Raw genomic sequence first — 13,671 nt, forward strand, 5'->3', positions numbered from 1 at the left:
TTCATGGGTCTCTTTGTTTGATGAGCGGCATTCACCAAATTCAAAGCCACTGTCATTGTCACTGCTTTTAGATTCTGTTCTTTTCTGCGGCCATCACCATTGTGTCCCTGTCTGTGTGCATGTGCACAAGTGTGTGTGTGTGTGTGTGTGTGTGTGTGTGTGTGTCTAAGCTGGGCTTGTTTCTTTGTGACCTGAAGCCTTACAGAATGGAGCATTGCCTTGCCACACACTTCGTAAACCATTCACGCACATTTCAACCCCTGCTGCCTCAAGTATCAGCCCTCTTCACGACCCGGACCAATGAGACGGACCTGCACACCATCTACTCTTGGAGCCCCTGGGATCACATCTGGGCTGATCAATAGTAGCTGGGTGCTGTCAATTCAGAAGTCTTAGCGTCACAGGACACTCCAAATATATGAAAACCCTCCATGGATTTTTCACTACCGTGAGGTCAGTTGCTGGATCCAGGTACAAGATTTAAGAAATCCTGAGGTAAAACTGCCGGGCAATTTGCCTGGTGTGCATAAACAATGGACTGATTGGTGTACCATACTACCCAGCTAATTGCAGACCTTATTTACATTATTTATCAAAGCACCCCTCCCCCCTCCCCAAGAATCAACAGACTGTTCCTCAGCAGGATTTATACAGCACTGCATGAACGAAGCAGCAGCCTCCAGCCTAAACAACCAAAGTCCAGCACTCAAAGCTAATCCAAAACAGCGAGGGCAAATCAAACTGACTGGGTGAGGCGTAGCATTTAGCCCCCGACTGAGCATCCTCAAAAATCAGCCGCAATCTGCCCCGCGGCGAGCTGTGCTGCCAGGAGGGGGCGGCCTCTGTCGCATGGCCACCACCACCACCACCCTTCCTGACAAACCACACCTCCACCAGCCGCAGCGCAGACGGCCAATTTCACAGCCTGCCAGCGTTAGCATGCGCTAACCAAACAGTGCGCTTCCCCAGCAAGAATAATAATTACCCATCCAGCTGAGTCTAAGGGTCTTACAAGCAAGGCGATTTCCTTCTCTTTAAAGAGTTAAAGGATTCAAAGAATTTAAACATTAAAGAATTTTTGGACATTGAAATATGAGTAAGGCAGCGTATCACCCACATAACCCTTAGGGCTTTACCAGGGCTGCTCATTAATACAGATAAGGATCTTTGGACAGCCTTCTGAACTCTTCGGACAGCGCAGACAGAATCACTGAGTAGAAAGACAACGATTAGTTAGGTCTTCTATGCAGCTCACTCCTCGCTCTTCCAAAATACCACATTCTGTGACTGGTGACGTCGGGCCAGAGAGCGCCTGGGCGGTCGCGAGCGGCTAGGTGTCCTAGATCTCCTCGCTGACGCTATCTTCTTCCACCCCATCCACAGAATCACCCTCACGTCGCTCGCTTCTAGAAATGGCGACAGGTGCACATGCTGTATCTTTCCAACAACCGGCACTTCCAGAATCAGCGTCCGTTTCATCGTTTGCACTTTGCCCGAATCCAAAACTCTCTCCAAATGATGCGTTAGCTGGACTGAAGAGGCAGGGGTCTCAAGTGGTAGGCCAACGGCGATGAAAGCAACCAAGATGCGGCAGATTGAATTGAATTAAAAAAAAGAATGTTTAGAATGACTCCATCTTAGCCAATATCCTACCAAACACGTTGCCTCTGTCAGGCTATACAGTCAGAGGCAGAGTCATGCACAGGTAGTGACTTGATAGGTTTAATATACAAAAGGCTGTTCAAACATAAGCCAGAAACCGGGCGACAGAATTTTCAAACAACCCACACTAGAGGCATGAAGGCAACAACAGAGAGAACGGGCCTGGGTCAGAACATGAATGTAAAAGGATAAGTACAGTGGGAAAATGACTTAGAAACACAGGACAGGGTTAAAAGAGACAAACAGGAGCAGAGAGGCGTTTATAGACAGAGACATTGGGATAAAGTAGACACAGATGAAAATAATAATGGGAAAGGACAGGAGGATTCTGGGGAACGTAGTTCGCTGGAGGCTATTTGGAGGCTGAAGGCATTATCAGGTTATTAGGTTTTTAAACACCAAAGGTACACTCCTGCAAGTTAACATTTTAATTTAAAGATGTTAGAACAAGATGGCTAGTTTACTACCTTGTTTTACGTGTAAAAATATGGCTGTGTAATAATTTACATTTAATTATCCAAGATTGAGATTTTTTATATAGTAACATTGTAACCAGTATTAAATAGTAATACAGATGTCATTCTGCTGTAAATTTGCAGTTAATATGTACTGGCAGTCATTATCAGCAACATTAACTGAGAAGATTTATAGGTTAACCTTTATGCAGAGGGGAATTTTCAAGACACAAGTTGTTTTATAAGATATTAATATGCAACCTGGCTTCTTAGACGCTGCTTACATGTAATACTACGTGAGGCTATAGATTACTGTGTAGTCCTATATCTAGTTACAAAATGTCTTTTTTGATATACCAATTAGGAGGAAGAGATTACAGCACAATTGGAGCGTAGTTAGAGGATTCTGATTGCCTTATTATGTTGTCAGATCCACCACTACAGGTGCACCAGAGAAGGACACCAAGTGAGAGGATCGTCACGGTAACCTCACAATATGGTGTGCAGTTTTCACAACTGAAAAGTCTATTCTAAAAATTGCACACCATACACAAGGGGCAGCACTTTATAGCAGATGAAGTCTGTCCCACAGCAGAATTCTGTAGAATATATCAGAATGTTTTTTGTACACACGTCACACTTCCTGCCCCAGACTACATCTCCCATAAACCTCAGTTTACCAGCTTACCTGTCAATCCTACCAGCTCCACCAGACATGTTTGGGTTGTTGATTGGTATTGTAGCTTCCAACCTGTTTGTACATCCATTTCTTTGCCAGCTCTTCTTGTACTGTTGATACCCTCATTTGCTTGTGACTGGTTTGTGAATGGATGAAGATAATTGGATGGCTGACTGAAGACACACTTCAGATAGGTGTGAAAATAGGCGTGGCTATTCTTAATTAACTTCACCAAGGTAACAACTGAGTATAATAGCAGGTGAGTATAATAGCACATTAATTCTGTGATATTCCCACTCTTTCAAGACAGGTTTGGGAGACAATGTGACAGAGCTCTCAGATCCAGGAGGACCGTTTCATGCCAAGGTGCCACAACCTGCAGGAAGCACCAATGAGAGACTGAGGGACTTAATCTACCCATGAGTAACCGGTTCTGCTCGGTGTGGTCCTGTTCTTCGAGGATACATTTTCCATCTAGAATGCAAGAGTTTTGAACAAAATAAACATTATAAACAATCCACTGACTAATAAAATAGGAAGGCATTTCTATGTATTTATAAAACATTTAATGATGTCAAAAGTAATATTTTCTACACTGAAAATACTAGGCACTATATAAAAGCCGGAACAAGCTATAATTAATAGTAGTATTCAGTATAAATATATTACAGCTAAAATTCCAAAGAACAATACATTGAAGGAACAGGAAAAAGATCAATATACAGAAGAAATGAGAACATTTTAAGGGCACAATTACGACTGATGCCTTCAGCTCTTTGGGTTTGTGGGCTCCTCCTGTCCTGACTTGTGTAAATCACTTCCTGGGGCTGGTGTTTAAACTCAATCAACGGCTCTGGCGGTATTTCCATGACAAAAATTCCTTCAATTCAGTAACACCTTCCATTCCACACAGTGTCAGACAGCAGTGCCACTGATTGCCCCAGTGTTTACAAGCCTGTATTTGTCCATTCTGCCTGTGGGTTGGTTTAAGAGTTCTGCTAAAGAGCCAATTCTATCCCCGTCTGTGTTTTTGTGGCTGGTGCTACTGTTGAAGGAGGACTCGGCAGAGTGTTGCCAGCGTCCTCGTAAGAGGTGCTTTGAAGGGTCTCTGTTTTCTCTTCCCTCGCTACAGCTTGCCGGCAATATTGGTGTCCCAGCGGGGATTACTGCTCCCTGCTGTGTGATCTTGGTTCAGTCTTATAACGAGTGATTGGTCAAAAAGAAAAAAAACATTGGTTACATGAGTCATATGCATACATTAGCTTTCAAGATGTTAGTTTACATTTTACATTTATAAATTTATTTTATAGGAGAGGCTGTACCTTTTAACCATGCCCATAATTACATTTTGTCAGTAAGCAATGTACTTTGACTAGCATTGTTCTTTGAGGACCACAACTGTTTACAGTTGTTCACAAACAAACTAAATATTACCAGGTGTACATTTTGGCACAACAAAAAGATAACAGTGTCGGCTTGTATTTTGTAGCTAAACTGAAAGAAATGTTTTTGTCTATGAAACATAAATTAGCCTAAACTAATAAAATATCAGACACCAAAGAGGTAATGAAGACTCGACCTGTATTTAGGGATTTTGTTGGCCAACCACGTATTTAACACACCCTTGCAAAGAAAGTGAAAAACATGGTCCTGTGGTTTCCAAGACTATGAGAAAAACAAAAATACATAATTTAGACTGTAAGTAAATTATTAATTATAATGTGATTTGGTAGCATTTGATTATTCATGTTTATTATTTTGTTTTCTTTCGGGTAACAAATTAACACATAGAACAGTGTTGTTAAAGCTGTTACATTATCATTAGCAGGCCTCAACATATTTAATACTGTCCTCAAAGAAAGAGGATCACACTGTAATTAGACACAGGGTAACATGTGAAATAGGCCATGCCATACCACACAGCATACAGCACATACACAGCACACACACAGCACCAACCTCATACAGAAAGAGAATAGGCTGGAAAAAATGAATTCCATTGACACAAGGTGTTTGAAGAAAAAAAAAAAACAATGACCAACATTAACAAACTATACCAAACTGGGTCTACATCACTAACATAGTGACATTCATGTCCTTAAAAACAACATACATTCCTCACACTAGGTATATTATTGTATTATTTTAGCTGTAAGCACATCAAAGAGAATTTTGTTTCAGTGTAAAAAGACTCTGGAGAAATTCTGTAGAGGGTATGGTGCAGGGTGTGAGAAAATCATATCAGTGCTATTTCAGTGATTGATTTTAGATAGACAGGTAAATGTACTTTATTGAACCATGGAGGAAATTTAGTGCTATGGAAGCAATCACAGAACATAGACTGCATGCAAAATCACACAAACGCAAAAGGCACCAAACACTTGCGACAGCCAGAGTGTAAAACATCAAAAAGACACTTGCTACACCAGGATTTCAAAAGATTCAAATTTTCTGAAATGTTTTGTTTATAGTTTCTTGATTCATCCATCATCTGATTTGTCTAACAAATCTGCTTCCTACAAATCAGGTGAACCTAATTGGGTTTTCTCTCTTCTTTTATTGTTGTGATAAACTCAGGAGCACAAGGGCGTGTGATTACTGTGACGAGGCTGGAATGTGATGCTCTGTGTGCAGCGTGGCTCAGTGAGAGAGTGGCATTCCTTTTTTCCAGTTCAGTGTGCATGTCACTCACGCAAATGGGAACATCACCACCAGCTGGAATGATATTATCTCAACACACCTCCCTGACAGCCCTGTAGATAAAACACTGATCTCCGTTCGCTTCTGTTCTCTATCTCAAGTAAAACTTTGAAGTCTATTAATGAAGAAACCATGAAAACCATGTTGCTTTTTTGATTAAATTCAAACTCTTCATATAACAGAAACAATTTGCTTATTTGGAAAATTAAGTGAATTAATTGCATTTTTATGCAAATAATCTGTATTTAGACGCATGTGTGACTATTGTTTCAAAGTATGTCAAACTGTGGTCACAAGCTTTCTCTTACACACAGACATACACACACACACACACACACACACACACACACACACACACACACACACACAGGGCAGAGTGACAAGCTGTGGACACACCTCATTGGCCCTATTGTAGCCTATACTGAGCACTTAGTCACAGTCATCAAGAAAGTCACAACATAAAACAGAAGGATACATCTAGGCACCTGTTATGCTCGCTGAAATGAAAAAAGGTGACATTTCCTAGTAAGCCCGGAAGAACACTATAATGAATCGCTGAGCTTACATTACCATTAGGATAGGGAATGCTTCATCAAAGCTCTTTTGTCTCTGGTCAGGAACCAATCAGGCGTAATCATGCAGAATAGTGAAGCAAATGAGGCATCTTTGGCTCAGAAAATGTCCTAATGTGCGCTGCATCCAGATTTCATCACGTTGCACAGGCGCAAACAGCTCCTCCACACAGCCGAGATTGCCTCCAGTTACCAGAAGAAGTCTGAACGTCTACATAGCCAACATTTAAGAAACGATTACCCGTTCAGTTTGACGCGTCACCTACATCATAGTTCATAGAAGAGTCATTTTCTTTTAGCCATCTCCTCATTTAAATCCAGTAACCTATTACTTCAGTCATAATTGTAGTTTGACTTTGTTTTTTTTTCTGACACCTGCACAATTAACAGATTAGTGCCTGTATGTCAGTGTTTCGCAGTGATATCTGAGGAAACCCAGACGTTCAAAGAAGCAGCGCTAATGAGAGAGGACTGATAATCATCGTTCTGTAATGAAGGGCATCAAAAACAGAGCTGGCACAGCTGTTGTCTGTGCTGCTTTGCACCTTTGAACAGGAAGCTGGATTCTTGCATTTTAGCTCCTGAGTATGCGGACGTGGACGGTAAAGGAGTGGGAGAGGCACGTCGGACCTCCGGTGCCAATCTAACGGGCAGGACTGGGAAGTGTGTGGGATGTTGAGCTGAGTTGAAAGTAACAGACCCTGAGTCTGCACTGGGCAACATCTTCATAATCCATATGTGGAGTGTTACATTTGACTTAATAGAATATCTGTTATCGCTATTTTAAAAAAAGAAAAATCACTGCGAAACATAGTCGGCATTTTCATCCATAAATCCGCCATAAATCTGCTATATTCTGATGAGTGCCTAACAAGTCCACAAGAATCCTGGCTCCTGCCTTACATCAATCTTTTAATGGACTTTCCACCTTCTGAATTGGCCATGTTCCCATTGGAAGGTCCGATTGCAGGGGTCATTTGTTCATGTTCTGCAGACAGATAGGATCACTCACAGAAAGAAGATGGAGACAGTTCTTCCTGTAGCTTTCTCTCTCTCTCTCTCTCTCTCTCTCTCTCTCTCTCTACACTCAAACACACACAGACACAGATTTTCTTTTCTTATTATTATTGCATACACAGGGCAGTTCTCTATATAAATAAATATAATGGAGCTTTTAATTTGCAAGCTGAACAGCTTCTCAAACCGTGCACCCCGGTAAAGCCTTCTTCCATCTGTCAGAGAAATGCTACCCACAAGATGCAACAAGTCCCCGAAGGGGCCGTACCAACTGGCATTCTCAAATGAATTCAGTGACCTACAATAATAGGAAATTCATTTGCAGAGTCTCAGCAGTTCTGATGCCTTAAATCTGTCTGGTTAAGAGGTTGCCCCATCGACTTCCTGTTTCAAATAATGCAGGAATCAAATCAGACAAACGTGACACTCTGCTCAAGGGAAGAGGAGATTTCACAATCAGAATTGGCAAGAAAAGGGACTTTCCTCTCTTTATTTTCACTTTAATTAATTACTTTCTTCTGATTACTGATTCTTTCCCTAAAATAAACCTAAAAGCTAAAATCTATGATTTTCTCTACCAATGACACCGACTCATGAACAACAATGTATATAAGCTCATAAGAGAATTTCCATAAGGATAAAAAAAATAAATAAATAGGAAAACAGCAGATGCTCATGGATATAGGTCACCAAATGACTTTTTGACTATGGCCAATCAGGGTGTTAGGCACGTTTTTTTAAATGACCCTCACAGCACAGCCGGTACAGAAACATCTGGCTGGGTATTGATGTTTAGGACACAGATGGAGCTGAAAGAAGAACTTCTTAAATGTTGCAGCAGCAGCGATGCCTGGCTCAACACCACCCACACCCACACCCACAGATAAGACTGCTCATCTCAACACCACCCACACCCACACCCACAGACAAGACTGCTCATCTCAACACCACCCACACCCACACGCACAGACAAGACTGCTCATCTCAACACCACCCACACCCACACCCACAGACAAGACTGCTCATCTCAACACCACCCACACCCACACCCACAGATAAGACTGCTCATCTCAACCACCACCCACACCCACACGCACAGATAAGGCTGCTCATCTCAACACCACCCACACCCACACGCACAGATAAGGCTGCTCATCTCAACACCACCCACACCCACACGCACAGACAAGGCTGCTCATCTCAACACCACCCACACCCACAGATAAGACTGCTCATCTCAACCACCACCCACACCCACACGCACAGATAAGGCTGCTCATCTCAACACCACCCACACCCACACGCACAGATAAGGCTGCTCATCTCAACACCACCCACACCCACACGCACAGACAAGGCTGCTCATCTCAACACCACCCACACCCACACGCACAGATAAGACTGCTCATCTCAACACCACCCACACCCACACGCACAGATAAGACTGCTCATCTCAACACCACCCACACCCACACGCACAGACAAGGCTGCTCATCTCAACACCACCCACACCCACACATAAGGCTGCTCATCTCAACACCACCCACACCCACACGCACAGACAAGGCTGCTCATCTCAACACCACCCACACCCACACGCACAGATAAGACTGCTCATCTCAACACCACCCACACCCACACGCACAGACAAGGCTGCTCATCTCAACACCACCCACACCCACACGCACAGATAAGGCTGCTCATCTCAACCACCACCCACACCCACACGCACAGATAAGGCTGCTCATCTCAACACCACCCACACCCACACGCACAGATAAGGCTGCTCATCTCAACACCACCCACACCCACACGCACAGACAAGGCTGCTCATCTCAACACCACCCACACCCACACGCACAGATAAGACTGCTCATCTCAACACCACCCACACCCACACGCACAGATAAGACTGCTCATCTCAACACCACCCACACCCACACGCACAGACAAGGCTGCTCATCTCAACACCACCCACACCCACACGCACAGACAAGGCTGCTCATCTCAACACCACACACACCCACACGCACAGATAAGGCTGCCCATCTCAACACCACCCACACCCACGTGCCACCGAGCTCTCCTAACAACCCTGATGCCGTTTCAATCTAAACCGTCACCCTCTCCTCCTCCACTCCGGCGTTCAAATCCCCTCCGGGTCTCCCGATGGCTTGGCCCTCCACTGCGTGCGATACATCAACGGATGCACAGCCGGTGCGGGGCCTGGGCGACGACCCGTGTGCGTGGCCGCACGAGCCGGGCGCAGAGGAGAGGCAGCGTGTGGCGTGAGATCACGGTGTCCGCGTGGAGACGAGCAGACGTGACAGAGGAGGAGTGTGAGGAGGCTGATTTCGCACTCCATTTGTGCTCGTCTCCATCGAGCTCCCTCGTGACTCTTTGCTCGGCGCCAGAGGGTGAACTGCGCCGTGCGCCCAGCCTGCCGAACCTCAGGGGTCACGTGACCGCGGTTAAGATCAGAGGCTGGCAGAGCAAAAGCGCTAAAAAGTGCGTCTTGAGATTTACACGCAAATGTTCTTCTTCATCTTCAGGTCATGACACATGTTCATCAGAGTATAAAGATTTGTCCTAAGCAGCCTCCGGTTCTTGATACCTTCTAAGAGGTTTTCCTTCTTCACGACCCCCCCAGACACACACACACAATAGACATGACCTTCCGGAGAGTTCCACACTGTGAGGGACCAGCGCTCATCTCTCCCCCCACACACACACACACACACCTCCCACCGGCACGACGGCGCTAACGAACTGCAGCACATCGGCACGCTTCCTAATGCGCCGTGTTCACAGGCACGGAGACAGGAGTGAGAAAAGACCAGTCACGTAATCTCACGCTCTCTCCTCTCTCCCTTTCTCTCTCTTTCCCTTTCTCTCTCCACACACTCATTCTCTCGCTTTCTGCCACATTAAATTAACAAGTGGCGAAACTCTCAAGTCAGAGATGAGGGTGGAAAAAAAAAACTCCAGACGAGGTGAATGTACTCGATTGCCTCTCGCTGCAGCGTCACCCGAGCAATTAATTAGAATAAACTACTTCATTATAATACGTCATTTTCAGATGCGCTGCAATTGCGTTGCTGTATATGTTTTCGGCAGATGCACATTAAAACATCAAACCCTGCCTCTGGTCATTTATTTGTCAAAACATTATTATTATAAACATAATTTTTTCCCTTAATGCGTTTCTTTTAAGCTTGCCAGGCCTGAATGATGATGTGCAGCGGAGAGCCAGGCTCGGTCTGGACGCAGCGGCATACGGTCCGTCGTGTCCGATTGTGTCTGCGGAGCTCGTGCATAGATAAAGACCACGCTTGTTTTCTCCCTGAGAGAAGAGGATAAAAGCTCAGCGTAGGGGGGAAGCGGTGGTGTTCACCGAAACACTGTGGCAGCACTAGAGTACAGGCTTATCCCCGCGGCAGCCAAGAGCACTGCTCGGCCTGCTTATCAGAAAACGAAAGACACGTGTAAACACAAGCACACACGTACACACCACGCGCAGCCATGCACGCAGAGAGCCGGGCGAAGCCATTCGGCACCTGACACGGCTTGTGCATGTGTTCGACGCGCACACACACACACACACACATGCACACGCACACGCACACGCACACACACACACACACACACACACACACACACACACAAAGATCATGACGTGAACTGTTGGGTTTTTAGATTTATTACAGAACTGGACTGACAATGTTGTAGTGAGAATACTGGAACTGACTAAATGTACTCTCCCATCCCTACGGAATAATACTGCAATATGTCCTCAGTTTTCACTTTACAGCCAAGTTTTGTGGAATGTGACACCGAATATTACGTTAGGAGGAGTTTGAAAAAGAAAACTCTTGGCTGGGAGTGTGCTAACACAGGGATGAACGGTCATGGTTTATAAAGCTACCTGTCATGCTGCCCAAACAGCACAGCTCTGGGGAATTTCATTAAGCAGAAATGACAGATAGAGAACCTTTAAAGGCTGGTAGTGATAGCTGCTTTTTGATCATGTTTTTTTCCCAGCTAAAACATACCACAGACATGTAACATGTTCAAACGGTGATCCGCACATCAAAAGGAATACTTATGTCAACAAAAGGGCTTGTATGTGTCCACAAGATAAAACGAAGGCTTCAATATATTGTGACATTTCTTCATTGATTTCACAGATGCAGAGTAGCAGTGAAGCTACAGAGAGGATGATATAGAATTTGATGAATAACACATAGTTGTTTCATTTCATACTCTGTGTGATGGTATTTGGATTCTTTAGAGAAGTGTCTATTATTAAATTCTTTTTTTTTCCTTTGAATATGTAAGTCACTCAAACACGTTGCCGTAGCAACACTAATTAGCCTGCCTTGTATTCGTGGATCCAGTTAGTCCAAATCTGTGTGCTGTTTCTCTTTCTTTTACAATGGCCAAACGTGGTCACAGTGCAGGCAGCTTCTGAGAGGCTTTTTAGGTGCATCGTAATTACCGTTGGTTTGAGAATTACCGCTTGTGACGGTACTGGAGCTGAGGTACTAGAGCAGAATAGTTAAAGTAATGCAGTACCCCACATTATCTACTCACCATGCTGCCTGACAGACTTATCAGAAGAATATATCACAATTTTTCTTCTTATCCTCAAATCTTAGTTTATTTTTTAAGTCCCTGTGAGGTTACTATACTTCTGTCAAATTACTGTGCTCTAAGGACCCAAATCAAGGCTGTGTCAATAGAAACACGTTACACACGACTTGCAACAAATTAGTAATGGTCTGTTAAAAGCAGTTCAGGGGAAATGCCAAGACACCTCAGAGCTGGATAAAGGGTATGCTGAAAACACTCCTAACCCTAGCAAGTCAGTTCAAAAAAAGTGTGAATGAAGGTTATATGAGTAGTAATTAACTGTAGTCAGGCTGGAAACATAACGAGGGAGCCTACCAGCAGTAATTGCTCTACAGATGAAAATGTATCAGCCTTTTAGTGTGTGGGTTGACAGCTTTGGTAGTAATAAAGGCAACCAGAGAGTAAAATGAAATGTCTGTACCACCTCAACCTGTCCACACGCCCAACACACACACCCACACATACCCACACACAACAATGGCAGCAAACCCACATGCAAGCAAACACACTAATATACTGGAGCACATTTTTCAGCATACATACAAATCAAATCAATAAGAATGGAAGCTCAAAGGGGTGCCAAAGTAGTCTGACCTCACCACAATCAGTGCGCGCACACACACACACACACACACGCGCACACACACACACACTCAACAGAAAGTTCACAGACAAGAATACCAATAATTACCTGCACTAATCCATGTAAGCCTTTTAAATTTTAGCTCTATCTGGGTGGGAGAGCGCGGGCGGGCGTGGATCCGTCTCCAGAGCAGGGCGCTCAGGAGACTCCATGTAGGCGAGACAAAAGTTGCCACGCTTCAGCGCGCAGGCCGTGTTAAACAAAGATAATCTTACAGGTCAACATTTAAGGGGAGGGACATGGAGAGCCTCCCCGGACACGCCGTACTTTTAAACCACGAGAGGGGAACTCATAAAACCTCCTTACACGTGTCAGCCTCAAGTGTCCACTCCACACACAACATGAAAGCCTAGTGTGGCTCCTCTCCATACACGCTGACAGGACAGCACCTTTGCAAAATGGCGAACCCTATCAGCAGAGAGGCGGATTTGCCAGACGGTACAGAGTTCCTCTTCCTGTTGTTGTGCTGTGCGGACTTCCTTGACTGCCACTTTGCTGCGTGTATAAACCGGGAGGCCCCTGGACGGGGTTGGATCAATACGACGCCACTGGCTTTGTATTCCATCAACAAATAACCTTGCAAATAAAAATCGATAGCCCACCAACAGGAAATCGCTATTGGTCCAATTAAAGAATGTACCGTAGCAGAAACACTGCAGAAAAGGTTGTGTTGACTACATTAATACAGTACCCAGGCCTATGTTTATAACACCGGCTACACAAATCGTATTTATTTTGACGTTACCGTTGGTTTATCTTAAAACGATTTCACAGGCTTCTTAACAAGATAAATAAAAAATAAAAAAAACACGAAAAAAACATTTTTTGGGAACCTTGTGACTGGGTTTAAGTGGGCATTTACAATCTTATTATCGGGATGTTGGTTAAACATAATATATAATCAGACAGGAGGATATATTCAGGGGAGGGGGGGTGAAGGAGCTGTCTCGGGAAACCTTGCTGTCTGTGGCTTCATTCAACAGATCTTCTATCTGGAAACGTCATGGTTAGTTGGTACATGAAAGTTGCATAAAAAGACATTTTTCACGCTCATTTATTTGGGCTGTGCATTCCAACGCAGCGTGGAGAATACTGGCACTCTCCACAGAAGGCTGATTCAAAAGAAGGCTTTTATAAAGTACAGATTTCTATGCATCAGTCTGTTCATACTGTTACCTTAGCAACTGCATGACAAATGTCCACCAAGGCCCCAGTAGAATCTCTCACAGGACGATTGTAGATGTCCTAGTCTCCATGTACAAAGTATTTCAGATATTTTCATCACTGACATAAAGGCTTCCACAGCGAAGG

The 13,671-nt window shown here is 44.2% G+C and overlaps 1 long non-coding RNA gene across 1 annotated transcript in view; it reads right to left on the reverse strand.

The window, feature by feature from the left end:
* Positions 1 to 3,132: 3,132 nt before the first annotated feature.
* The window catches only part of LOC143514117 (uncharacterized), a 12,500-nt gene continuing 1,961 nt past the window's right edge, over positions 3,133 to 13,671 (reverse strand). Inside the window, exons 2-3 of the long non-coding RNA XR_013130765.1 lie at positions 4,376 to 4,461; positions 3,133 to 3,992 (exon numbers count right to left, since the gene is read on the reverse strand). This is a non-coding gene — a long non-coding RNA (uncharacterized LOC143514117). The remainder of the gene's footprint in view (positions 3,993 to 4,375; positions 4,462 to 13,671) is intronic.

Source organism: Brachyhypopomus gauderio, chromosome 5, assembly GCF_052324685.1.
Source record: "Brachyhypopomus gauderio isolate BG-103 chromosome 5, BGAUD_0.2, whole genome shotgun sequence".
Taxonomy (NCBI): Eukaryota; Metazoa; Chordata; class Actinopteri; order Gymnotiformes; family Hypopomidae; genus Brachyhypopomus; species Brachyhypopomus gauderio.